Source organism: Varroa jacobsoni, unplaced genomic scaffold (assembly GCF_002532875.2).
Source record: "Varroa jacobsoni isolate VJ856 unplaced genomic scaffold, vjacob_1.0 scaffold_1274, whole genome shotgun sequence".
Taxonomy (NCBI): Eukaryota; Metazoa; Arthropoda; class Arachnida; order Mesostigmata; family Varroidae; genus Varroa; species Varroa jacobsoni.
Genome location: NW_019214176.1, coordinates 347,564 through 373,842, shown reverse-complemented (window position 1 = coordinate 373,842; position 26,279 = coordinate 347,564). Strand labels below are relative to the sequence as shown.

At 41.4% G+C, this 26,279-nt stretch overlaps 2 long non-coding RNA genes across 4 annotated transcripts in view; one reads left to right on the top strand and one right to left on the bottom strand.

Moving 5' to 3' along the window:
* Positions 1-25,898, bottom strand: part of LOC111268300 (uncharacterized) — a 63,522-nt gene extending 37,624 nt beyond the window's left edge. For 2 of the 3 annotated variants that reach the window (XR_002685143.2, XR_015314149.1), the window contains exons 1-2: positions 25,215-25,898; positions 11,361-11,572 (exon numbers count right to left, since the gene is read on the bottom strand). This is a non-coding gene — a long non-coding RNA (uncharacterized LOC111268300). The remainder of the gene's footprint in view (positions 1-11,360; positions 11,573-25,214) is intronic. The other variant, XR_002685144.2, reaches the window with a different exon arrangement.
* LOC147752406 (uncharacterized) lies at positions 11,515-12,522 on the top strand. The gene is made up of 2 exons (XR_015314148.1): positions 11,515-11,613; positions 12,058-12,522. It is a non-coding gene; the product is annotated as an uncharacterized LOC147752406 (long non-coding RNA).
* Positions 25,899-26,279: the final 381 nt, after the last annotated feature.

Genomic DNA, 26,279 nt, shown 5'->3' with positions numbered 1-26,279 from the left:
TAAAGGGCAGTCTAATCCGCGGATGAAGCTTTGTAAAAGAAAACTCTAGTCCTCTGGGGAACGGCGAGCCCAGACGGAATCAACCCAACTTTCGAATTTTGTTGTTTTCTTTTTTTCATAATTAAAATGCGCAAAGGACCTGCAGATACAGGTTAACTTGGCGTGACATTACGATGTGTCAGGCTCCTTAAGGTCGGCACACGCAACTATGTTTGCAGGACTTGTTTGCCTTTCTACTGTAGCACGTTCTTGTAGAGGGAACAGGCAAATTAAGAGTTTTGGCTGCCCAATGTTCCTCGTGTACCGTGATATCGTGCAAAGAAGCACAGGCGTCGTTCCAATTACATCATTATCTGTCTGACAGCTCGAGTTCGAATTCGTTTGTAGCCAAAACATTTTCAAGGCTGAAATGCTTGCAGTTCGGGCCATTAAACTAGTTGTAATTGCGATCTGTATGTACTTCGAAAGTAACTAAACATAAGAGCAAGTTACTTCTCCTGTAGCTAAAGTGGAAACGAGAGAGTAGTTAACAACACAACAAGCGAATCTATGGCCTTTCGCTTTTTTTTTTTATCCTAAAGACAGAAAAGAACAGGACGAAAAGTTTCATTGCCGTTCATATTTACTTGTTTCTATCGGAGACCACCAACAAAGAAGGGCAGCCCTACGCAAATTAAAATAGTTCTATATCATTTTTACAAACGTATTTTAGGTAGTTATATTGCTTAGTAACTTCGTTTTCCACATTAAGCACATATGTCTTCGTCTATGAAATCACAAGTTAACTGTGCTACCGTAAATATTATATGGGATGTTTTGTATATGGCGGCAAAGTTGCTATTATTTACTCCAGGTCAGTGTGTAAACTCTACTTTTGAAGCTTACAAGAACTTTTCTAAATCATTATTAAACCCATATTAACAATCAGTAATATAATATAACTGGACTGATTAATACCTTTCATCTACACACGTATAAAACATAAACAAGTTCGGAAGCTGCTAGACCAGTTGAGCATCGTTTATATTTGTCAACATTTTATATGCACACACTCACGCGTAGACATCTAGCCAGAACACCCCCCACGGCACCATTGTCGTCGGCCCCACCGCTGATACTTTTGTAGACATTATTGCATATGGCTATCAGTGGTTGGTTCAGCCCTCTTGCCGTCCCGTTCTACTAATTGGTCATCCATCCGAAAACAGAACTCGCTACAGAAACCTTCTTAGGTTCGAATCGAATAATCAGATGATTAGCTTTTTCCACGTGCATTCGTAGACCTAGTATTGTGACCTCAACGTTTACAGCAGATCGGTCTAATCGACCATGTACCACCATTTGCGTAGTCTACGTTGAGATACCGCTGACCTTGTCTTGACTTTTTAGCCAGTGGCTCACGCTAGCTTAGGTTATTGTTGCTGTCGTTGTCAGGCAAAGACGTAAAAGTTGTCGTCACTAGAAGTCATTGGGTGCAAATAGTATATCAACATATACGTATTGTATCATGAACCTTTAGCAGATAGACTGCCTTCTCGTGCTTTCCCTCTTAAAAGGTTACCTACGAAAAGGTCAACAGTTAAAACACAACCATAACTCGGACACAGCCTCATATACACGTACTTAGTTAGAGTTAGAAGAAACTCCCGGCAGACTGAGGGCAGTCTTGGCGCCGTCCAAGCTTCCGACGCTGGCCTGAGCAACGTCATATGGCATGTGGGCTATGTTGATCGATAGTTGTTACTGTACAGAGAGACAACAAACGAAGCCCGAAGGAGATCCGTTGACCCAGAAAAGTCTATGTATTTATAACCGATCGGCATTCAGTTTTCCGTTCGCCTGGATCCTATGGGGATCAGGAAGGACTGGCCTAGCTTGCAGATCACTTCGATGAGCTGTGCGACGCGATAGCGCTGAGTGTTAATGATATCATCAATCGTAGCTTAATACTTTAATAAAAATAGGAATAGTTTAAGGAGAGAAAGTTAGTAAAATGCTAATTTCTCTTGGGGAGATGTCGATGTAGAAGGGCGAACGCATTGAATTCTGTCCTATTCGTCCAATAACAAAGGGTCAACAACATGAATTCTAATTAGGCTCATCGCGCACTTGGACAAAGAAATTTTAACGTTACATACAAACATTAAGTTAGTTTGGTACTGCGACGATTGCAGGCTAGGAACGGTTGAAAATTGTTGATTTACAGACAGGTCAACAAATGGGTTCGGGTCATTCTTTATAGAAGTAATTCAGCAAACCAAAAGTTCCTGCACAAACAAGAAAAATACTTTTATAAAATACAGCTACCCTAAATATAGACCGCTTCCTAAATTAACCTTGTATCACTATAGGCTTCTAATCATCGTTCATTTCGCCCGTGTAAAAATGAGAAGACTGTAAAATGTCACCGTAATCTTTGTATGCAAGGCTACACGCAGCGCGTAGGGTGGATTTTTTCAGTACAACCTGTGACTGTCGCTTATTCATTCTCAGGGTGAAACTCCCCCTATTTTTCGGTATCCGAAGGTTAGCGGGCACAGTTTATTGGCGTTCGGATCATGCCCGTTCCATTATACTATACACGTGGCTAATGGAAGTTCCTGTTGGCGTTTCGATGGCAAATGGCCGCCGAGCGTCAGACAGACATGAAAAGGATTGAGTATCTATCTGTTGTACAACTCAGCGTTGACCTCTGCTTAAGTAAATAAGAAAAAAAACACATCCTATTCTTTAGATGAGTCATCTTGGGTAAGCTGTAAAGGTATACGGTTCGACTCTCATAGAGATCAAACGCCATTGCTATTGAAAGGCCATTGATAAATGTTCCATGTTAACGTACCTGTTTAAGATCGTTCACACTTTTTTATAATGGACCAGTATCAGTGAGATCTAGTTTCTTAACTATTTTGCCTCTATACGTTGCCATTAATAGAAATTTCATCTGTTATGCCATTCAGTTCAGAAAGCTTTGCTGTTTAGCAAGTAGTTTAATCGTAAACACCTCTGGCGGGTCTGTGAAACAGAATAATCTCGGGATTTCCTTCTCTCCAAGTAATGAGCCTGAAACAAACGCCAGCCTATTAACTGGCCAACGTTTGAAAAATACCAACACAGTTTGCCTTAAATGCAAAGCAATTATCTAATGCGACGACGAATAATTATAAATGTATCCGATTGTTGTTGTCACGTTAGCGACAATCTGTTGGTTGGCTGGTAAAAATTGGGTCAGAGAAGAACGACCGTATTAGCTACTGCTTGAGGATACCCAAATTTTGACCCGCTCACCCACCATTCTATGATTCAGGTCATACTGTACTTTGAGCTCACGCTGTTTGGTTATTCTGGTCTTATCCGCGTTTTAGGGTATGCTCTATGTTTTGACCACATTTCTATGCTACTTTGTGTTGAAAACGGACGAGCCAATCGGCCGGGAAGCTCGTCTAGGCTGATGGAAAGGCACGATACTTATAAAAAGATGATAAAGGGGTTGGAGGTTAGCGAGGGCGAAATTTGATTTTGTATAATAGTATGTACGTTCTTATTTTGTCAGAGAAGAACGTTGCCCCGAAACTTGCTCAACTTAAACTATTATCATTTCATAACTTGTTTCAAACTAATTAAAAGAAACTCATTATCGTTTCGAACAAATTTTTCCAGAAAATAAATTGTTGAAAATTTTGATTATTACTACTAACTAATGACCGAAATGCACAAATTATGAGTGTGAAACTGTTCACCCTCCAGACAGTTCTATTCATTGAAGTCTTAAAGTACCCATTCTCCCTCAATGGCTCCTGTTTTCAAATTGTACAGGTAAGAATACCAAGAGCCCGAGGAAAGGATCTGGCCAATGCATATCTTTCTCCCTATTCTTTCGATTCTTGAGTAATGTTTATCCATTTTGAAGCATCAAAGGACAGATGTCTCAATTTGTTTTCGGTGCTTTCTGCTGCCTGTCTGTCGTCCCTCTTCTCCAGTTGCTATTTCTAAATCAAGACGGCGGCGCTCTTCACAAGACTCAGCCGACTGCTAGCGCTCGTAGACCTCAAACCATCTCGCTGTCCATTAGGAACAAGTCTGCTTTCCGACGAAACATCAAGCAAGGAAACAGAGAAAAAAGACAAACAACTTCGTCCGACATTCAATGCTCAGAATACGTATAGTTTTCTTGATTTCGAGCGCTGTTAAACAATCGACAATGTACAGAGCTATTTGTATACAATACAGCCCGTAACTGCAATTTCACGCAAGCAATATAAGCCCGCCAGAGTAGGACCTTCAAGTTGAATGGCACGCGGACGCTACACACAAGTCTTTCATGTAACATGTTACCTGCTCGGACTCGGGCCAGGTACACGGAGCTACAGGACATTCATATGTATATTCCAATATAATCGGACACAGCCATTTGTACAACGAAAACCCTGACCTACGCTCACCATATGCTGGGTTGATTTCACGCTAGACTAGATTGAGTGGCGAGGGGGATCGAACGTCGCTGCATTTAGAAGAACAGTACTACCGATAGCCAGACAACGTACAACTAACCGAAGATGGGTTTGAGCGATTACAATGCGATGAGACGAACCCTATGGACGTTCAGTAGTACCGGTAATGTGGTTCGCTGGCCCAGTGGGAGAGTCCTGGTTAAGATCTTGTTATCACAGTCGCCGTCGTTGACATTGTTGTTGTTTTTTTTGCTGTGGTCTTTATCCTAACATATATTATGTTTGCTGGAGTAGAAGGTCGATGGAATATGCCCTTCGGGGGCCCCAACAACAAAAAATTATTAGAGCACATCACAGTCTTTCTCTCTGTGTACGGCCAGGATTGTTCGCGATAGGGCACGAGGCATGTTTGGCTTCGGGACAGACGAAACAGAAATCGAAGTAGCCCAATAAAACTATTGAAAAAAAAGTTAAGTTTTTATTTATACTTGATCAAATTTTTGAGTTCGGCTGAATTTCACTAGCAAAAAGGTTTGACATATAGTATAAAGCTATCCTACCGATGCGTTTCCATGCTCATTGTTTATGCTGCTGCTACGCGTAGCATCCACGACTTGATTGAGGTAAAAAGCTATTATTATTATTAAGAGCAGGGATCAACTATGTTGGTGAACTGCACGTGAAATATCTTAGTAAGTTTAGAGAGTATTTCAACGCTTATTGATAACTGTTGGACCAATTCTAAATTGAATTCATAATGCTATAAAATACTCGTGGATTTCCGTACATGAAAATGTCTAGAAACCGACAAGATGGAATTTACTTCACTAAAGATATTTTTTTTGTTCTCAAGGGAAGTAAGTAGTTCCAAGTTCAGTTCACCCTCTACCCTCTCCATACAATTTTCGGTGTAAACCGTAACTGTTACCCCATGTAGAGATCCGGGATTAAGGTGAAACCGGAAGACAAATGATTGTTAAAGTTCGTATCGCATTATCCTACGTTTTTGAGTAAAGTGCTGCAGACGTCTATATAATGAATGAAATGTACGGCCCCGTAGCCGTCGGCTTTTGAGCGGCATCTTGTCATTTAGTCTGCCGGCTCACGTCTGACGCAAACCCGACAATTTTACCTGGCTTCTGCCTAGCCAGAGGCCGATCATATTTTATTAACCAGTAAAGAAAAAAACAGAGCTGTTTAAAACTTCAAAAATATACTCAGCATTATCTTTTTTTCATCACATTAGTATTCCTTGTGCACTGAACTGCTATCGCTTGAAGATTGCAGAAAATCGACTCAACCAAGCCTCAACCTGAGTCATCTTCATAGCGGCGTCGCCCGTTGTTTTGCTTTCGTCGTTGATTTTCAGCTTTTAGTTAGTTTATATCGTACGTACCCATCCAAAAGACAACATCAACAGCGGCAGAAACAACAACAACAACAACATTTAGGAAGTATTAAAGGCGTCAAGTACGCATTGTCTTACGTACACGTTTCTATAACAGTTATCTGTAACACAGTAAAACACGGAATCCCTTTATGCGACCAGATACGCAATGTTTGTAGCATATGGCTAACGTCGCAGCAGACGGCGCGTTAGAACAGTAGAACAGTAGAAAAATACGAGAACCACAACGAAGACACAATTAATAAATAGCAACTCGATGAAGAAATTACACGGGAATTAGGCAGGGCCGTGGTTAGAGATGGTATCTGGTATCTATCGCTGTTCACACCTGGTTATCATCAACAAAAGCTTCATTGTGCTATTCATCAACGTCAGATGTAGAAGTAGAACGTATATAGCGTATGAACAAACGAACGGTGCCTCGCGTAACACGTGCACTGCGTACAGCTTTGAGCTCGACAGGAAAGTCATTGAAGCCGTGCTAAAAACATCCCATGGAGATAACGCAATAGAGAAAAAAATAGAAATTTCTTACTAACCCTTTTCTTCATATCGTTACCAATAAAACCTAAAAACGAACGTGCATTATATGCACGTAGACCAAGTGTTGGCACATGAATGTAATAGTCGGAAAGAGGTGGCGCAAACTTCACTGTTTTAGATTTCAAGTCTGAGAAGTAACAATTTGAATAATGTCACATCTTTTGGCAAACGTAAATGATGGCCATTTGACGAGCTTCACAAGAGGCGAATGCCCATTCGACGGAGAGCATGTATCACCGCTATAGCGGTTTCACAACGAACTCATACCTTCAATAGGTCGTTATTTTATATCGCTTTGATTTCCGTGTGTCCGTGGTTCCTCTACTGTGTTTCGTTCCAGCTTGACAAGATAATCCCCATATACGTTGGCAACTCGTTGGCAAAGCAAAAAAATTTGGCCTTCATCATCCCAGAGCTAAATCGAAGCTATAGTTGTCGCCATATAATTACTCCATTTCATGTTAAATGCGGTCGCGAAATAGCCTCATGTATGTATAGTAAAATGAGCCTCGCTGACAGCGGAAGAAGCCTTACAAATTACACTATAGAAAAAGCAGAGCGGTTTTTGTAGCGTTGATCGAAAAGAATCACAGTGTCATAAATGCGGGTACAATGGCCCTTTTTGCAATTGCAGGAAGCATTCATTTGACAAATTCAATACAGAACAGCGATCAGGAGATGCTGAACAGAAATCGAAAGCTGTGGACTTGAAATCTTCAACAGATATGGGTGGAACGAATTATCATTAGAGCTTCTAATAACTTCGGATGGCCGACTATCGAGATTGATTCGACTATAGGTAGTTGAAGATTTCTAGATTGTTTCCCACTGTAGTTAGCAATACATGGCCTTCAGACCATAAACTATCATCGTTATTTTGTTAATGTCCTTTTCTATTAGGTCCATTCGTGAGAACGTATAACCTAACCGAAAACGGTCCAAGACGTCCAATCAGTAATGAAGCTATCACCATACGTAAATGAGGCTACAACACCGAACATTAGTATGAGTTCTTATCATGTGTGATCTATATAAAAACCATTGTCTTATGAACGCATATGTAAAGACGTCAAGTAGATTGATGCGAGAGCACGTTCGGTTAAGGTTCGAGGATTCGTGCGAACATACGGAACGCTACCTGAGTGAGTATTTAGCTGTATTTCCTCACGACGTGGTCGCAGCTTCTGTTAACTTCGATATTGTTCCCATCTATCCTATCGGGATGTCGGCGTTAACGAATAGAATATTCGGCTTGATAATGAGCAGATGTCGTGATAGGGATGAACTACTGTGAGATCTGTTTCATGCAGGCGGGTCGTCCGGAAAAAAAACAGGAAACGTACGGACCTTGCTGAATAAATCAAGGGAATGAAAGTCTGAAATTTGTACCGTCGCATCATTGTCTCCAAACGGGAAAGTGCAATGCAAGTGTATGTACACTGGGTGAGTAGCTTGATGTAGTAGTGGCGTACAAGACGCCAAAAGTGAAAAATGGTCCTTCTAAATAGCGCCTGCAGTATACTCGCGAGAGCGAATTAGTTATAATTCAGATATTTCGTTGAAAAAACACGCAGGCCATGTCTGCAGTATTTATTGACAGTTTTCCTCAGCAGAAGTTTGGGTATACGAGTACGGCTTCATATACATAAATGTACACGAGCTAGGTGTTTCAAATGGAACTACACGATCGAAATCTCTACGCTTCATATGTGCTCTGTTCTCTAGTCTCCCAGCTAACTAGGTCCGCTCGGTACCACATAAGGAACGTTTGTTATGATTTTTATCGAAGAATAATAACCTAAGAGATAAAAAGAAAAAACATTCACTTGTATGTAAGCAACAACGACAATCCTAATTGATCTAATCGGAAGTATCCTTATAATTAAGAAATATAAAAATAATTTGTTCTATATTAGCATTATGCACAAGTCACCGATATATTTAGCGATCGATCCCTATATATATATATATATATATATATATATATATATATGACTTTAACTCGTGTTTAACACGCGTATTTCTTATACGCTTCGCTAATCGCCTGGGCAGCTCTGGAGTCGGGTCAATAAGTGGGTTAGGGACAATGTTGAATAACCCTTTCGGTAATGGTGAGTGAGGTATTATTGTCATCAAACTGCGTGTTCTCGACTGCAATACCGGCTGTCTCTTTGTTCATTGTCCTACTTTGGGCGAGGGTCTCATAGCAATAGATGCCCCTCTTGTTCATTCCGTCATTATATATAGAACTTAGAAAGGCAACTCACGTTACGCATTTCTGTAGTCAACTGTCTCTATTTCTTTGTCGTCTCTGTTAATAAAACAGGCAAGCGTCTAGTCGCTAGCAGAACGCTACAAGCGTTCAGTGACTTGTACGATTTGTTTGTTGCGAAACCGTTTACGCTTCCAATGTGTTTAGGTGGCTGTGGCTCAGGTTGCTTTCGGCGTTACGTTGGAACCACTTCTAAGCATAAATACTTTCTCAAGGCACTTTAACTTACGTTTCCACTGCTTTGTAAGTATATCTAAGGCTGGCACTCGATGTGTGCAACGATCTTTGACAAGTTAAATTATATCCCTAACTTTATGGCTATCTATTTGTGTGGGTGAAGTGAGCATATGTGAGTTAGACGTTATTTTGTTATTGTTAGAAAATCAGTGACCTTTAAGCTCCATATAATTTTAGTTTAAAGGGCGCAAGCCAGTTTTGCTCAATAATTGTAACTTACTTTGTAAGCTAATTGTAATAAATACGGATACGTCATTTTTCTTGCTTATCTTGTCTGCTTCACAAATTGTACAAGAACCGGATCAGTCGTTTATAGCCGCCGTCTCCAGCGTGAAATGTTTTAATATACTGGAAGCGTTCAAATACAATGGTTGTTAACCTTGAATCACTCGGAATCGTATAGAATGGCCTCCGTTTAGAAGAGAAAATCCATAAACCTTCGTTTATACGCTACACTATGAACGTGTGTGAAGTTTTTAATATTTCCAAATTTGTACGCAACACCAAGTGCCGTCCAGGCACCATCAAAGGAAAGCAACTATTGTCGTTCACAAGGTTATCCGCTTAATTCTGTTTCCTAACGGAATTCGGAAAGGTCGATACGATAGCGTTGTCAGGAGTGGTCCTGACGGTCGAGACAACCGATTTTCGTTGACCAGGATTTGACTCCTTAAAACTCCTTGCCAGTGCGATGATTTATGGTACTCTCTTCGTTATTGGTTTTCTTCTTTTTAGTATGGTTGATCGCTGTTTCTCTAGTAAAACTTTTCAGAATTGACTTCAGCCCTCGTTTTGCTAAACGCAGAGTTTTGTCCGGCAAAGATGTCTCGGACACTGACACAAACACTATGAGGGAACAAGCTACCTGTGTATGGCTCCAAATCGAATTGTAAATCTCTTATTGGCCGAGCACACTATACCGGAAACCGGGAAAGGACGCGCAAAAGGGGATAGTTTATACTGTTATTATGCGTTGCACAGAAAAGTCTTCGACGATTGTGTACAGGTAGTAGTATACGACTACCATGCCCCAAATGTCTGTTCCTGACCCTGTATTCTTAGATGTCAAAATTACGTGTAGTACGCGTATTCTTAACTGGAACATAGTCATATATGTCGAACGAAAAAGGGATATGATTGAATTTTACGTACGTATTTTCTAATCGTAGTATAATGAATGGTAGGGCATGTTAATAGGTGGCACATGGTTAAACATCTGAACTTTTGGGATTCTCCTGTAGAAGCCAGCAATTGTTAGTATTTTAAAACATCTCCAGAATCAATTCAAGTGAACGACATATCACCCCCGAAAGGCCGATTGATGCCCGTTCTACATCTGGTGGACAAAATGCATTGTGATATTGGAAAACATTGTTACAAATGTCCAATGAGCTCTCTACTATGGATAAGTTCGGTTCAGTTGTTTGTAAATCAGGCCTTGAACGTTGTTTTCCATATTGGCGCTGAAGGTGTGCTTTCACAGCATTACCTTTAGGTACACAGTAATGGCTTCAACGAGATTACAAACAGTTTTTCCAACATTTAATGATCCCTCAAGGCTGGAAATACGTTTACGCATTTAGAACAAAGCCTTTAAATAAGCGAAGAAATGCTTTTCTATACGTAAAATTATACTTTACAAATGATTTCCCTTTTAAACGAATAGTCTGGCGAGCGACGGAGAGGCCAACCTAGTCCAGTAAGGCAGCGTCCGCTTTACGAGCAAAGAGACGAAATTGGTGTTTTTTTTATGACCCTAGAGGAGTGTCCGTGGTAGGATTAATCGAACGGTAAGCTGTAACGTTCATATTGAATTTACGCATTTTATTATTGCGTAGGGTGGACGTTTTACTAGATTAGGATGAAGATAGAATAATGGAGCCTTATCACTTTGTGTGGCAAGCTATACAATTGTTGTCAGCGTAAAGTTAAGAGTATTTCTTCCATAAATATAAACAGGCAGGCTGTATAGGCAACCTATTAATTATCTAACATGGTAAACATTTCATCTCAAAATATCCGGCGGTCGACTGACCAAGCGCTGATTCCTCGAACAACTCATGTAGCTCGTGCCTGAGCAAGTCGTTATCATTACCTGTCGTCACGTCATTTTTGCGCCACTGGGACATTCAACGCCAACGCAATCGGCGGCCGTTTTACGTACGGCTGTACACCTCGGCTGCTCCTATTCGTATTCGTCCGATTGCTATAGTGTTCCCGAAAAAAGCGTAGGTTCACCGCTGTGATGTACGCTCCCCCTCTAGAGGTTATGTTCGGCTTCACCGTTGGGTAGGACTAGTTTTTGATAACCAATTAGGCCATTGCTTGTAAAGAAACAGGGCATTTGGAGCTAGTGGATTCACTACCTTGTTAGTCAGATATGTTAGGCCTTTTTAGCTAGCTTACTGTGTTCTCCTAATCGTAATGGACTACGTAGGGTGGTTAGACTTACCACGCCAAAGTAGATGCGCAGACGTAAAAAAGGTTAATAGCCATGGTTTTTTTATGGAGCTCCTGAATCTTGTAGAAAGGTTAGAACCACAAGTAGAACCTTCCACGCACAGCCTTCTACCCATTACGAATTTCGTCAGTTGTTTTTCCAGTGCCTCATCTGCATTTGCGAGCCCGCAGAGACGCCAACACGCAATAGACACACCTCGACAACTACGATAGATTTGGTCGGATCAGAGAAGAAAATATATGTGGTATGTAGTTAAAGATATCCGCAGATAATTTGCTCTAGTGCGTGTAGTACTAGGGTTGTAATCTATGTAGGTTGGAGAAATGTATATGATATTTGTTCTGCTATGTACCAGACTGAACTTTGTGCTACATTCAGTTAGCTAGAATGATTGCCTACTGTTAAAATTAATGCTTTGTCACATTCTCGCTTGAATACAGAGTTATAGTATCTTTAGATAGGTCTGTGCCTTAGGAACAAAGCAATGAATGAATTTATAGGTGTGTCCCTGCGCAGATTTGGACTCGTTATTTTCTTGTTAATAACTTTAGATGTCGACAGGCCATGGAAAAAGTACTCCATTGCTACGTATGTTGATTTAATAAAATGTCTTAGGTCAAAGAAGATTAAAATCTAACGTCACGGCTACGTCCTACTGTTGTGCCGGGTATTCCATCTTCGTTGACAGACAAATTACTTCATATTCAGGCCTGTTTCAATGGGAATGAAAGAAAAGATTTGCCTGGTGATGAGGTTGGAGACGTCGTGCACACTTCGATCTACCGTTTACAGAAATCCATCAGTATGCTGACGTCAAAACGATAGTGACATTTCGGGCTACGGGATATACTGTTGAGTGCGTAAGGCGTTGTTGCGCTTTTTTTTGTTCTGTACATGCACATGCAGACTTTCTTTAGTATGTGGCTGACTGTACACCAGCCAATGATAGAGATGTATTCTGTCGACAGAATACTATTCCGTATCCCTGTAAAACAATTTCTTGTGCCCATCCGAGAAAAAGTGTCGGTCTTTGTCTAGCTAGCCTTGACAGATCACATATACTACTAAAAAAGTCTGTGAGTATTACGGCGGAATAAGCCATTAACGATTAATACGAATAGTCCAAATAAATTTCACAAAGTTGATTTACTACCATACGCAGTCATTCGTACAGAGACACGAATAGCCATGCTTTGGCACGAATTTTCCTAATATTCAGACGTTAGAGTTGCATATGGATAGGTAAGGCCGATGGCCTGTATCTTTCAATACGTTGAAACTTGCACATATGCATCTGGGTATTCCATAACCTTTTCAGACTGTTGAAAGTCAACTGTCAGCACTATACAAGAGACAGGCTCGCAGAGCTCAAACTAGCCACATGGACGGTACTCTAAAATAGGGTCAAGGTGTTGACGTCCAGCCGAATGATTGGCGCTTTTGATACGGAGCTACATGGGCACGTTCGTTGACGACCATGTGTTCCACAAGTGACGCGTCATTTATATCACCCTGAACAAATGCACCTGCGCATTGACACATGATATACACAAGCTAACTAGAGTTAAGGCAGAGGAACTCGACGGGTTTCAACATGCCGTCGACACCGCCGTGTGGCTCTAGAAACTAGAGTATGGACGAACTGGACCCGAGAACTGGTCCTAGTGTCAGATTCTAAGCATTTTCTTCCAAAAAAAAAACATATCGGGAATTGTACATTTGTAAGTTCTTCCATTTCACTACTTTATTATCGTATAATTTTTTTTTAATTTACTATTACTGCAGTTATCTAACAGACGAAAACGTTATGTGAACGATAGCATAATAAGCTATCACGGGATATGAAATGGAATATCAAATCGAACTGTGGTACATCGTTTAGTGACGTATAGTGTCCGCATCGTTTAAATATGGATGAGACTAAAACGCAGAACTTATTCGACCCGTGATAGAATTTTAGTCTATAGCTTCAAAAACGACTTCAAGATCTCCGACACTCCGACCTGAACAAAACGACTCTCGGCCAACGTCATGAATGACATCAGGCGGGCTGATGGCAACAAGAACCATCGCGGCAGCTTCTTCGTTAAGTAGTCAACGTTTTCAGCTGGAACTACTTCGATTTCAGTTCCTCCGATACATGTCGATCTGTCTTAGTTGTCTGCTCTCCGCCGTTCATTTCTGATGCTCAGTTCACAAATCCCTGCCTATATGTTTGGATCATACGTACTCGTCTTTTCAAAACCCCTGGCTACTCTGAAGTGTACATCATGTGCGCAGACGTTATTATAAAATACTGAGCGATGCATATAAATGTTATTAAAGTAGAGATTTTTCATATTGATTATGTATCGTTTTAGTCGATAGTATCCTGCCATTTTTCTGCAAACACAATTTCTCTGGTTTCCGGACGAAAGCTATTGATGCGTGATTTTTGCATTTAATTTAAAGTAGATTAGATTGATATCACAGAGGGATTTCTGCGGAAACCGAAGTGACTAATAACCCGATAATGTCAGGTCCGGGTGGAGCTGCGGATGCATAAAAAATTTCCAGCAGAAGCTTTCCGGGGAGCTAAAAATGTATGTGATCTAAAGCCATGATGGCGCCCTTTCCGCTCTCTAGTTCCAGTGATTTGCTTTCAAAAATTTGACGTATTCACACGTTGACGCTAGAGATTCTACTCGTTTTGGTAGGCGGCGGCGGCGGCAGCAGCAACAGCAGCAGCAGCTCATAATACACGATTTCCTTGCAATCCCGACAAAGACATTGTATTATCTACTTTAGCATCGGAGCACATCTTCGTCGCACACTCCGATGGCTCGAGTTCAGGTTTTAGAATCGGATAAATTGTTTTTGAAAAAAGCTTATCGTAGCCAATGCTTTTAAATAGCTTAAGACTGTTTGGTAAAGATTTTCATCTGAAACTGGGCAGCACGTGTGCCTTCGTTGTAAAGCTGTGAAAAATTTCTCAAGAAAATCATTCACCTTTAAGTCGGTATATCAATCCAGATCTGAGTAGAGACGATTTTAGTACACGTACTATTTTACGTTTGCCAGACAGGTCACATTAATAATAGAGCTACGCAGGTGCGACGACCCAATGTATAGTTACTATATCTGCATGGAAGTATACAGTAGCATTCAATAAGCGGATGAGGTGATTTTTTTTCAGCTGACTAGTGAATGTACGACGACAAATATGCTACATTCCCCTGTAGACATCATTCAACAAATGAAACTTCAGTATATCACATACGACGAGATCAAAGCGAACCGAAAGAGCGATTAGAGCAGTCTCTGTGATTAAATATATGAGTTCTTAAATACGTTCCCGTAACACAATTAGTTGTAAACATGATGACCAACATGTGTGTGTGTGTGTGTGATAATATCAGCGCAGCATATAAAATTGAGAGCTTCGAACAAATGAATTATATTTTGACTGAGGCGTTTTGGAAGCATCGATCTTCGCACTCTCAACTCACTCACGAAACGAGAAATGACAGGGAGCCAATTTTCGTAATTTGAAAATTTTCCTACGGGCTCCCCCTAACGACTTTGCTACGTAGTGTGTAAAGAGGCCAGGAACGCGCGCAGCAAGCAGAGTCTTCTTCCGGCTGCCTTTGTTCTCGACAAACCCATTTATCGCAGTAATAATGAGACTCGGTTACTTCAGCGCGAGCAAACCCGGCAACAACAGAAGAAACTTACCTTTGCTTTGCCGGTGCGAAATGTAGAAAATCATATGGAAAATGTAAAATCTAAGTGTTCCGAAGAACAACGACGATATGATCGAACAACACCGTTGTGCTCACTTCCATCCGCCGGGGTTTGTGTGATTTATGCGAGGAAAGGGCATTTAGTGTCTGTACGAAGAGAAGAGGTGACATGGGGTATTCTGCCACGATAAAAAGGCAGACTAGCGATGTCAACATGTCTTTTCAACCGTTTCCCTATAATGCATTGCTCCTCGAGTTCAAAATCGATAAACACCAAGAATATGAAGCTTGAATTAGGGAAAATGCAGCACCGTTGTCAGGGTGGCGAAATGGAACCCCCTGTTTGAATACTTAGCTTAAATACTGATACAATTAGATGGTTAACAGAACCCCGTGAACCTGTTCCGGAACTAGACTAGTTTTTAAGGTAAAAGAGGGCTTTATTTCGAACAGAATGATCGGAAAAGACATGATTCCTTTAGGCAAACATCTCTAGTTCCGTTTGCAATAGTAACGTTAATAGTAGCTGACTATAACGATAATTTGGCATTTTGTTAAATTGTTTGCTCCGACAAAGAGTGTTACAGTTTACAAGACAAATTATAAATCTGTGTACTGACCACAGAAGAATTTTGCTCTTCACTACCCATCAACGACAACGTGCAAGCCCGTGTGGAAGACCTTACATAAACCCACGAGAGTTCCCATGACCTAGGACTACCGAGACGCGTCTGCTGCTAATGACAACTAGAATCCTTATAGTTGAATCCTCTCATTTTCAAGGTTTGTTATGTCATGTCATTACAGCGTCCCCAATGGATGGCCGCTTTCCCGCAGCGTCCCCAGTCTCTTCAGCTACCAAAAGCTTCAGTCTATTCTCACGGCGCGGTGCGATCCATCGAGCAGAGTCAGGATTAAAAAATCGAATTTCAGTTGACAATCAAATTGTCGCGGTGGCTGGGTTGGAGAAAACTATGCCAGTTTTTTTCAGCCCTACGACATCAACTCTCACTAACAAATCAGCGTAGGTCTCATCGATAGGCCTGTTGTCTTCGACGCCATTGTCTGATGGCTACGGTGCATTCGGTAGGTGGTTACTCCGTGGAGTTGGCCTGGCACGAGTGTTGCTTTCATTGGCTGGCGTCCTCAGACAAATCTAATCTAAATATTGCATAATGAATCCACCAAAATAGAGAATCGGCGGCAGCAGCAGCATATCTGGTACTATTCACGGTAGAAGCACCAGCAACAGTATTAGCAACAATAATGACAGCAGCCATCGTTCAGCCTATGGCAACGAACATGCCTCGAGCACTCTGCGGGAGCTTAGGGCGTCACACCGTCACTTCAGGGCAGGCTGGGAGAGAAAACGCCGGCAGCTTCGAAAGCATATCAGAGTGCATCGAGCAATATGGCCGCGAATGGAGTACTACGGATTCATCCATTCCACTTTACGAGGAGCCAGGGGAAGTGGTCATACTCACTTCCGTAGCTAACGATGACGAAGATGGCGATGCCGAAGAGAAAAAGGTTGAGCTGTACAAGCTAGTCGATAGACGCAAATAAACCCGACTGCGCCTGTTGTGCTGATGGTCATGGGGTCGGTTCCACCGAGCGTTTAAGGGGGCTATGAGCTAGAATGGGTGTGTTATCATGGCCATTCTAGCAGCAGAATCCGCCGGGGGTATCATGTTAGCTGGGCTAAGAAGGAGCGGGCGTCAGCAGTAGGAAAAAGCCTTTTGAGCGCTAGCTCGCGTGCGTGAGACCGGTACTTACATAGAGGAGCTTGTACATATTTATTCGCGGAGTACAGTAGATCTGGCGATCTATAGGCGGTGGAGGGGTGATGGCGAAGAAAATTCACGGACGGAGCGTGTCTCGATTGTATGCTAGGAGAGGCTGTGCCTATGAGAGAATGAGTTTCACCATACGTTGGCGGCTGGATTATAAATGATCCCTCTCCTATATTAATATTGGCCGGCAGCAAGTACAGATGGATTGGGTCATAGTACTGTTGCCGTTTTAGTTCGTAAATCCAAGGGTATTTTGGCACTGCCACTATTGCTGTGAACTGCGCAGTTAACAGCATCTATGTAAGCCGTGGGACAAGGGCTAATATTGTGTGAAATGATAGAGGAGCAGACGCGTCGATAAGGTATCGCTCGGTTCGAAGTTTGAAGATAGTTTGCAGCTAACGACCACCAAATCAGATCTGCAACGAGTGAAATCATCAAAGATGTTTTCGAGTCACCGTAAACAGGTATAAGTAAACGAGGTTGATTATATTCAAATAATATAGAACGTCCAACAAACTAGTATTCAAGCTATTATCACCTGTATCTTAATATATATAAGTCATATTTAAAAATAAAATTATTCATTATCGAATTCTAGTTCTGCACGACAAGCAGGTGACGTTTCCTATGAACCGCAATACTGGCAGAAAAGAACCTGTAAACACTCAAATGCAGTAGAACACTGCTCGTGACATTTATAATAATTAAACAGAGTTCGAAAAAGACTAAATTGGGAAAAAGTTATCTTAATGTTAGGAATATACCAACTTTGCAATAAGGTTCACCGCAGAATCTTTATAAACCACACGGGGCTGTTACAGCAGTGGCAGCGGAGTGTGTCCTGCACCCCAGGGCGACCTTGGTAAAAAAAGATATTTCAGGGAATTAAGGTCACCTTTCTTGACGTAACTGTCTTCGTTCTTGGCTTTTTAACGTAAATAACGCTGGGCTGGTCGTTAGTACCGTAGAACTGAAGACGATATTCAGCGGCTGAGAACAGTGAGAAATTTCATAGATTTAATAGAAAAATAGAACACTGATATGAACAATTCACAAATCAGACAACTTATCTAACACTTTTGTCAGATGGAAAATTTGTATTGTTGTTAGCTTGAACTTGCGAAGCTTATAGCATTTGCCTTGCTTCTATTCGATGTGAAAACCAGTGACTCACTTATTATGATCTCTTTAGCTGTACTCAGGTGGGAACGCCATCATCCCAAGTTGTCTACAGCTGCGTTACTGATTCGGCTCAATGGCATGCAGAGCAGAGAGAGAAACGTCTTGGATACTGAGACTAAAAAACATTCTAGATCCCATAAATTCCTATGACGGCCAAGTCGAACGCGTTTCCCTACTGAACTTAGCAATACGTGACGTTCTTTGCGCTTGAAACTTTGTAAACATCCGTCGCTTGGTGCTTGAAGGCACCCACCTACTTAACGGCTGTAGCAGACGAAAAATGCGAAACATTTCTTTATCCAGATTCTTTACCGAAGCCCTACGAGAGTATTGTAGGTGAAAGAGAACTGCAATAGTTAGTCTAATATTTAGTTTTTTCTTAAACAGACATTTTATAAACAAAAGTCAAATATAAAGCGTCACCTAGTTGTACTTCTATGAGCCTATATTGCAATGTCGCAGACAGGAATAAGTGCATTCGTTTCTTGAATCATTATATACTCACTGTTTATGGGCACTCACAAAAAAAACGCCTAGGTCTAGGTCTTTAGCCCATCTCCGTTAACGACCGATGGCCATAGCCAGCTTCGTTTGTGGCAAATCGTAGCAGCGGAGAATAGGCTCACCGGTAGCAAGCAACCTGTTTACTGTCCACTAAATTACGGCTGTGTTCCGACCATCATATATCTGTCGTCCCGAGCGACAATGACAAAGCGTAATATGCAGTTACTTCATGTCTGGCTGGAAAGGGGCCTCAACAACAAAACGTTACCTGCCTTCATCACAAACAGTTATTAGATATGACGCACGAGTGCCTTTAGATTGATTCGTCATGGAACCTTTTCGAAGTCTCTCTTGATGAACTCACCGATCGGCTCGTGACGTTCACTGAGAGTCTCGTGATTCTCTACGGCATTGTCTCGACTCCTCCAAAGCAACAAAGCGGTTCTATTCATAGAGAACAATATTAAGATAAAATGTTTGTCTGTATATCTGTATCCAATCCACCGTTTTATTACATCGATCAAATGGTTGACCGCTACTTTGAGCACGGCCAATATTTGTCTATCAACAAGTATCATTTCAGTTCCGATCGTTCTGTCTGTTCATTACCGCAGTGTCCTCAATAGCAACCGTTTCTGTCATTCGTAGTAGGAGTGCAATGAGATTAACAGAAACGTCCTGTTAGGTCTGATTAGGCGTTGAATAGGCGCCGAAGATCAAACCGAGTCTAAGTGTCAAAAATAACATTGCATAAATATGTATATAGATATAGTGAACTTTGCGCGGTGTGTCGGTGATCGCTATCGTCTAAACGAAAGACTGTACGAAATAGAAAGATTGTACCACGACGACGAGATAGCAAACATAAAAATGTACTTATGGGAGACAAACGTGTTATCTACTCATTATTTTCGTTCCAGAACACGCTGGACTGCTCGACTTCAGCTGGCCGCCCAAAGGGACGTGCTCCTCAGACAAAAACGGCATCAATTGAATGTCGTCCTCTATGCGTCGGATCCGCTTCTATGTTTAGACCGTAAAAACAAAGGTAGCGGAGGCTTTATGGAAGAAATACGCAAACTGACTGACTGGCAATTAACTATTAAGATTGAGCTACTGGGGGTTGCAGGATAAAGACGGCTTATGGGCGTGCACTTCTGCGTCTGAAGCCTGTATCCCAAAAAAAAATCGTAGTTCCACTGTAGGACAAGTATTGATCTAGGGAACCGGCAACCGGCGGCCGTAAACGTAACAGCAGGAGCTCAGCGATACCGCAGCGGCGCGTCGGTAGATGCACAGAAGAGTGGCCCTAAACGTCTAATCACGACTGCCGTGGGATGGACGGAAGATGCGCAAATAGCCGAAACACATCAAAGGGTTAGCTAAATAGGAACTGGCGAGAAAAACAGTCGATAAAATCTAATCTTTGTTTATTGGCTTGAAGTATTTGTTAGTTACGACGGCCAAGTACAGCAACGAACCATATCTGCGTTGTCTTAGGATCAGTCATTAAAATGTGTGCGTTTATCGCACTGAGGTGTCTGAGGCTACTGGGAAAATCAAAAGTGCTCGACTATTGATCCTATATTATATAATTGTGGGTTATAAATATAAAAGAATGGTCGCGAATTCATTATCGTATATGGAATTGGCACGTTATTGAATTGTTCTTACCACCGAGAACGATATCCGGAACATTATGTCTCCTTGAAAAGCAACATAACGAGTAAATTAAAAAAATTTCATTTTCTACATGTCGCCCAATGAAGACCTTGGTATGCTTGGTACCTAGGTAGGCCTCGACGGTGCAGTGGTAGCATAGTTGCCTATCAGCTGAAGCGTCATGCAAGCTGGTGTACTTCAAGTGGAAACGTTCACTGGTCACCCGTTTTAATCATTTTTATTTAGCCGAGAAAAAGAGTTCTTCATATTATGACAAAGTTGACCGCTAATGAGATCGATGCGTTAAAACGATGCTATCGATATGATATATCAAAGCCAAGACAGAATAGTAACGACGTAGCTGGACTGGGCTTAGTTTTCTGGCTGCCCGTTTCTGGCTACGATATTTCGTTGACCGATGTTCCTATGTGGTGAATGCTCGTTCTGTTTGGTGTAACGTAGATATCCATATGAGACACACAATTGAAAAATTCCGATGGCTGTCTTAAATAAGTCTCCTTAACAAGCTTTAAGTTTGACATTCGGCAATACCGCTAAGCATTCGCTAGTAGATTTTAAGGTTCTCTAATAAAGTGGTCTAACAAAGTAAGGACACCTTGTGCCAGCCAGAGAGATTGGTTAAGCTCGCAGATTTTTTGTTCATTGTAGCAAGAATCAATGGTATATTTCCTTTTAGTTTGTGATATTTTTCTAAAGTACGAAAGTCTTTCGTACGAAAGAAAGAAAAGGTGTTTCAACTGTTGTAAGCGATGCATACCCAATTTGTATTGTATTCTGGGCAGCATTCGAAAACGTTTTCTGTACGGCGGAAGTTTCGCGATTGACTGGAGTAGCTTTTTTCATTTACCTGTTAAGTGAGCTCCGGAAGTTAATTTCTTACCATAAATCGGATCGCTAATGTAAATTGAATACACGCGAATGTTATCTTATCACGCAGTTCACAGATGTCCCAGCAGTGGTCAATATTCTTTGGGTAGGCAACAGTAACACAAATTCATTTATATTTACAGATCTTGAGTTAACATAAGAGAATTCTGTTCTGTTCCGCTTGCTTTTTAGCAGCGGCTTCGTGGTATTACTCCATCGTACATTTTTGCAAGTTAATTACGTCCCAGCCGATCTTGAAATGATTGTGGGCGCAATCTTTCGGGTAGCGAAGAGGCGACGAGTTATGCGCTGTGTCGTCGCCGCTGCTCTGTGACCCATTTGACCCTCGGCTGAGGTTCTTCATCACTCAAGTGTGCTTCATCCATTCGCGGTGAACAGATGCCCTCCGAAGTAAGTTGTCTGAATGGAGGTAAACAAATGCGGCGCTCAGGCGTTGCCTCATTAAGCTTTGCAACAGAGGAACTAGGCGACTCGCAGAACAATACCGGGTGTCCGGGCGGTATAACAGAGAGAGGAGGTAGAGACCAAGGTGGTATAGTCCTGGGTGCTGGTTCACTAGATGATGGGGTCAGCGGAACAAATGGCTCAGGGCAGTAATGGCGTTCACCGTTGAGAACAAGGCATTCAGTTTGGAGAGGGTACGGCAGGGCACATCGTATCGGGTGACCCATAGTGTGAAGCTGGAGGAACCACTCGCCACCTTGTCTGAGTGGATCCGCCCGGCCAACTGTAAACTCTCGTCTGTCGGCTGGGTCAGTAAACCGGTATGGTATCCATGAAGGCAAAAGACGGCAGATAAAGACTATCAAATCTTCCATAAGGTTCATCAGTTCGCGGGCGATACGGTAAACTTCAGTGAAATACACCTCGAGTTTGTGTGGTCTTTCCGGCAAAACTGGGCGTGAAATAGCTCTAAGTAATTGCCAGCTGCCAAGTGATGACTGGGACATGGTGTTTTGGTGGTGGTCGTTTAAAATACTATTAAGTCTGAGTTGGTCGTTTGCGGCCTGAACACTAGATACAAGTGTATCATTCAAATTTTGTATTTCGCCCATTTCAACTTGCACAGCATTTGGTATCACACTCCCTGCATTCGATGGTTGTACCTTTTCTACACTCTTTCGACGAGTAGCGTTCGTAAGTGCACTTTGATTGGTATTATTTATCTGTACACTATACGGGCTGCTAGCACCAGGCTGTTCTATATTTTCAATGGACTCGTTGACTTGTGGCGCGTTCGGTCTTCGAACATCTATGGATGCAGTTTTACTGCTCGTCGATGAGGCCGCCGTTACCTCAACTGCATTTTGAGAATTCTTTTGGTAGCCAAGGTGGGGAGGAGTATCTGCAATGACTTTCTTTTGCCCCATTTGGCCGTTTTGGGACACATTCGCAAGTACGGCGTTCTGTACCAAATTTATGTGTCTATTTCTCCTATGTGTTTTGGTTTTTACAAATGCGTGATCACTCCCCCGTAATGGCTGTATCGCGCTTTTCGCATTTTGCTGCACTTGGTCCCGCTGTGTCTTGTGGCTCTGATCTATTTGAGCGTCTGAAAGTGTTTTAGGGACGACCCGCTCTGCTGAATTTTGCCTATTCTTTGACAGGTTATCTAAAGGAGTCCCCTTAACTATGGGCCCTTTAACTTTAAGTAAGTTTTTTAGCTTAGCTCGTACGAGAGAACTGGTCGTGTCAGAGCGGTTTCCAGCAGGCGCTGTTTTTTTTTGGCATAATTCGTCGATAGCCCACTTGTGTTGCTATTCGTATCCGAATTTCGAAAGTTGATCGAGAACTGAAAATTTTCAGTGTTATTTGTTTGGCAATTTTGAGCACCAGTGTCGGGCTGATGATATCCTTTCATAGCAGTATTACTTGGCTACCAATTATCGTTCATCTCGTTGTTCTCGATATAATGATTTAAGGGGATGATGGCAGGCGACAATTATTGCTAGACTTTGCGATCTCTGTGTGTTCTGTTAGCTTTTTGCATGTTTTGTTCGAACGTTTAGCTTTCCGTAAACGTTTACTTTAATAGTTTGTACTATATAGCTGATTTATATAGCATGGATTTGAAATTATAAGGATTTCCTAATGTTTATTTCGTCTGTTCCACCCGTCAGTAAGATCGGAAAGGTGGATCCAGCACCTGCTTGCACAAAGCAGCTAAAATCACGAAGGCAATAACTTGTCGACAATTATCTTTCTTTGTTGCTACATATTCGAAGTATTGTCAAAGTCGACAAAATCTGGTCTGCAAAATGTCTACAGATGACTAGTGTGTGACGTTGACGAATCCCAAATATCGTTCAAACAGCAACATTGTCCAACGGTAAGTTGGGAGGTTTCATTCGTTAGATTTACCGCCTATGGTTAAGGACACAATGTGTTTTGTGAGCTAAAAGTGCTGTTGAAAGATGTAGCCATAGCTCTTATAAAAACGCCTAGATCTTATTCTATATTAAATGTTTTGCTCATTGGAATACATCTTAAGTATTGCCTATACCACGCGCATACGTTCGTTTTATACGAGTATTGACAAAAAATGATCCGGAAAACGTCAACGCCCGCGGCTGATAATATTGATCGTTCTGTTGCCTGAGTGCTCTGAGGTTTGTTTTCGTTCTAAACAGATTCGAAGTAGTTGTTTTATTACAGCTCTTGTGATACTTTCCGCCTTTAGCCTCATAAGTCAGCCCAGTATCATCTCAGTATCTTCCAAAAGCTGTTGTCGAGTCGTGTGATAGAGGCGTCTTAATGAGACCCTATTACACAGAGCTACCGCAGCTTTTTACGTTCAAATGTATAGTAATATCGTTATATAGAAATATATACATATTCCGGTCTATAGTATGAATTCAGTGTGATAAGTTAGCTGACCATGTCTTGCATGACCATTGCGGAGATAAGTATATCCACTGGCATACAGCGGAACATCGAACGGAGGAGTCATTATGGTACCTAACTGGTAAATGGTATTGATTTTCTATTAATTTAATTTCGTTTTTATCTCTTCGATACAATCGAGTAAGTAATATAAGCAATCGTTCGATAGAAGCGTGCTTGTAATAATATCATATAGAAGCAGTACGTTCGTTACAAAAACGAATTTTTTGTTCAGTGTTTGTTTATTGGCTCCTACTGCAAACAGTACGCTTGAATAACAGACAGGCCGAGCGGACACATTGCTATCAGAAACCGAAGCCGTATCTTGGCCGCATATTATCGGAAATATTTCCAATATGCAGATCATCAATTATCAAGACAGCTCTAAAAACGTATTATAAATATTGACGGTACAGATGTTATTTTTCATTGTTAACTGATTTGTATTTTTTTTAAAATTAATTCACTGTTAATCTATAGTTGTTTCTTTTTTCCTAAGAAAATTTTTTAACGCCAATATCCTCACGAAAGGCAATAATGCTTACGGCTTTCAGGTTCAATTACTAGGTCAAAGTGTATTAATATTCACACTAGTCGAAATGGGAAATAGAGAAATTGAGTAATCTCAAACAATTACGGAAAATCTCGATCCAATCTCACTGGTAGACAGAGACGGTTGTGTCTTCTATCTAGCCAGCTTATAGGCCTCTGAAACACTATAGCTACCAGTGTCCAAGACGCAAAAATAAATTGCACATTGCATTTGATATATTGGTAGCTTACTAGTATGCAAAATACACATGCTAACTCATAGTTACCTGCTACATTACAAACAAAATACATCACACAAAAAAAGAAATCCACTTAGGGCTTCCGCGTTTAACGAACGCTAAACTGTAAGACAAATGCGACTCAATCTAATCCTGTCTGTTAAAAGAACCCCTGACTATTTCGATGATACTGCTCGTGTTTCATGAAACCGTCGTTAATACTTAGAACAGTAGAAACCCATTTGTTTTCTTCTCTATATCGGCTATTGAGTATCAAGAGAGGATGAAAGCGTCAATGTTACTGCTGTCGTTAGCTTGCAATCAATAATTATTACTTCTGCCGACAAATAATATTTCCAATAGCAATTTGTACGGTATCTACATAATAATAATAACAGTAGAACTATAGAGACTTACAGACGATCGGGAGAAAGGAGACGGCAACGAATGATCCACCATACACATTTAGTCGGCAGTCCTTTAAGAATAGCCACACATACAATATACACATGTCTGCTGGTCTGTGACGGAATAACTTCGAATGCTTCATTCCCATGCCAACGACGCTCGGTGCAGGCGGACGAAGATCCGAGCAAGTCGCACACAGCGCCACATGACACACCGACAACGGCCGTTTTCATAATTTCGTTACCAATTCTCGCTCATACTCGACAACTAAATAAATTCGAATTTGAGCATTTGGCGGGCTTGTTGGTGGCGCACGGATGCTTCCAACAAAAGGAGCCAATCGTTTCTAGAAAAAAAACAGCGCAGACTCATTAGCGACGATCAGCTATTATTCAATGATCCGTAAGATTTTTAATAGAGTTTACATTCAACGATTAACGGTTCAAAAAGATCATTTTTGGCACGCTCGGATATTTTATGGGGAAACTTACGGCCGTTTCAAGGAGCAGAATGTTAATTGTCGACTGGATCGCCTGGATAAGCTTCAGCGTCTAGTCTGGGACTGTCTTTTATGCCCGCTGGCCGTTTTGAACTCCTGGGTTGTCGGAAACTTTGACCTACTATTAGGTCAAAGGTTACCTTATCTAGCATTTTTTGTATGTAGCGTATTGCAGCGACACTTTAGCAGGGGGTACACCCACTAACATTGCATACCGAGCAGTTACTAATTAAAAGTTATTTGGGGGTTAGAGAAGGAATTTTTTGAGAGCTGACTATCGAGTATTGAAGATTGTTGAAGAAATTGAAGATACAGTTGCGATGGACGGATGGTCGTTGTGTATAATGAATACACATGACCATAAGGAACATGATGATCATATATTAATGGAAAAACCCTTTGTTAATCGTATTGCCTTAAATGCGGACGATTAGTACAATAGTTTGTGCATATAACAGCAACAAAACAGTGCCTAAGAGTTTTCTGACTTAGAACTATCGAGCATAATATGATTTATGTGAAGATAAAATAACTAACTAAAGAAATTAAAATATTCATTATGCCTGTTATTGCGT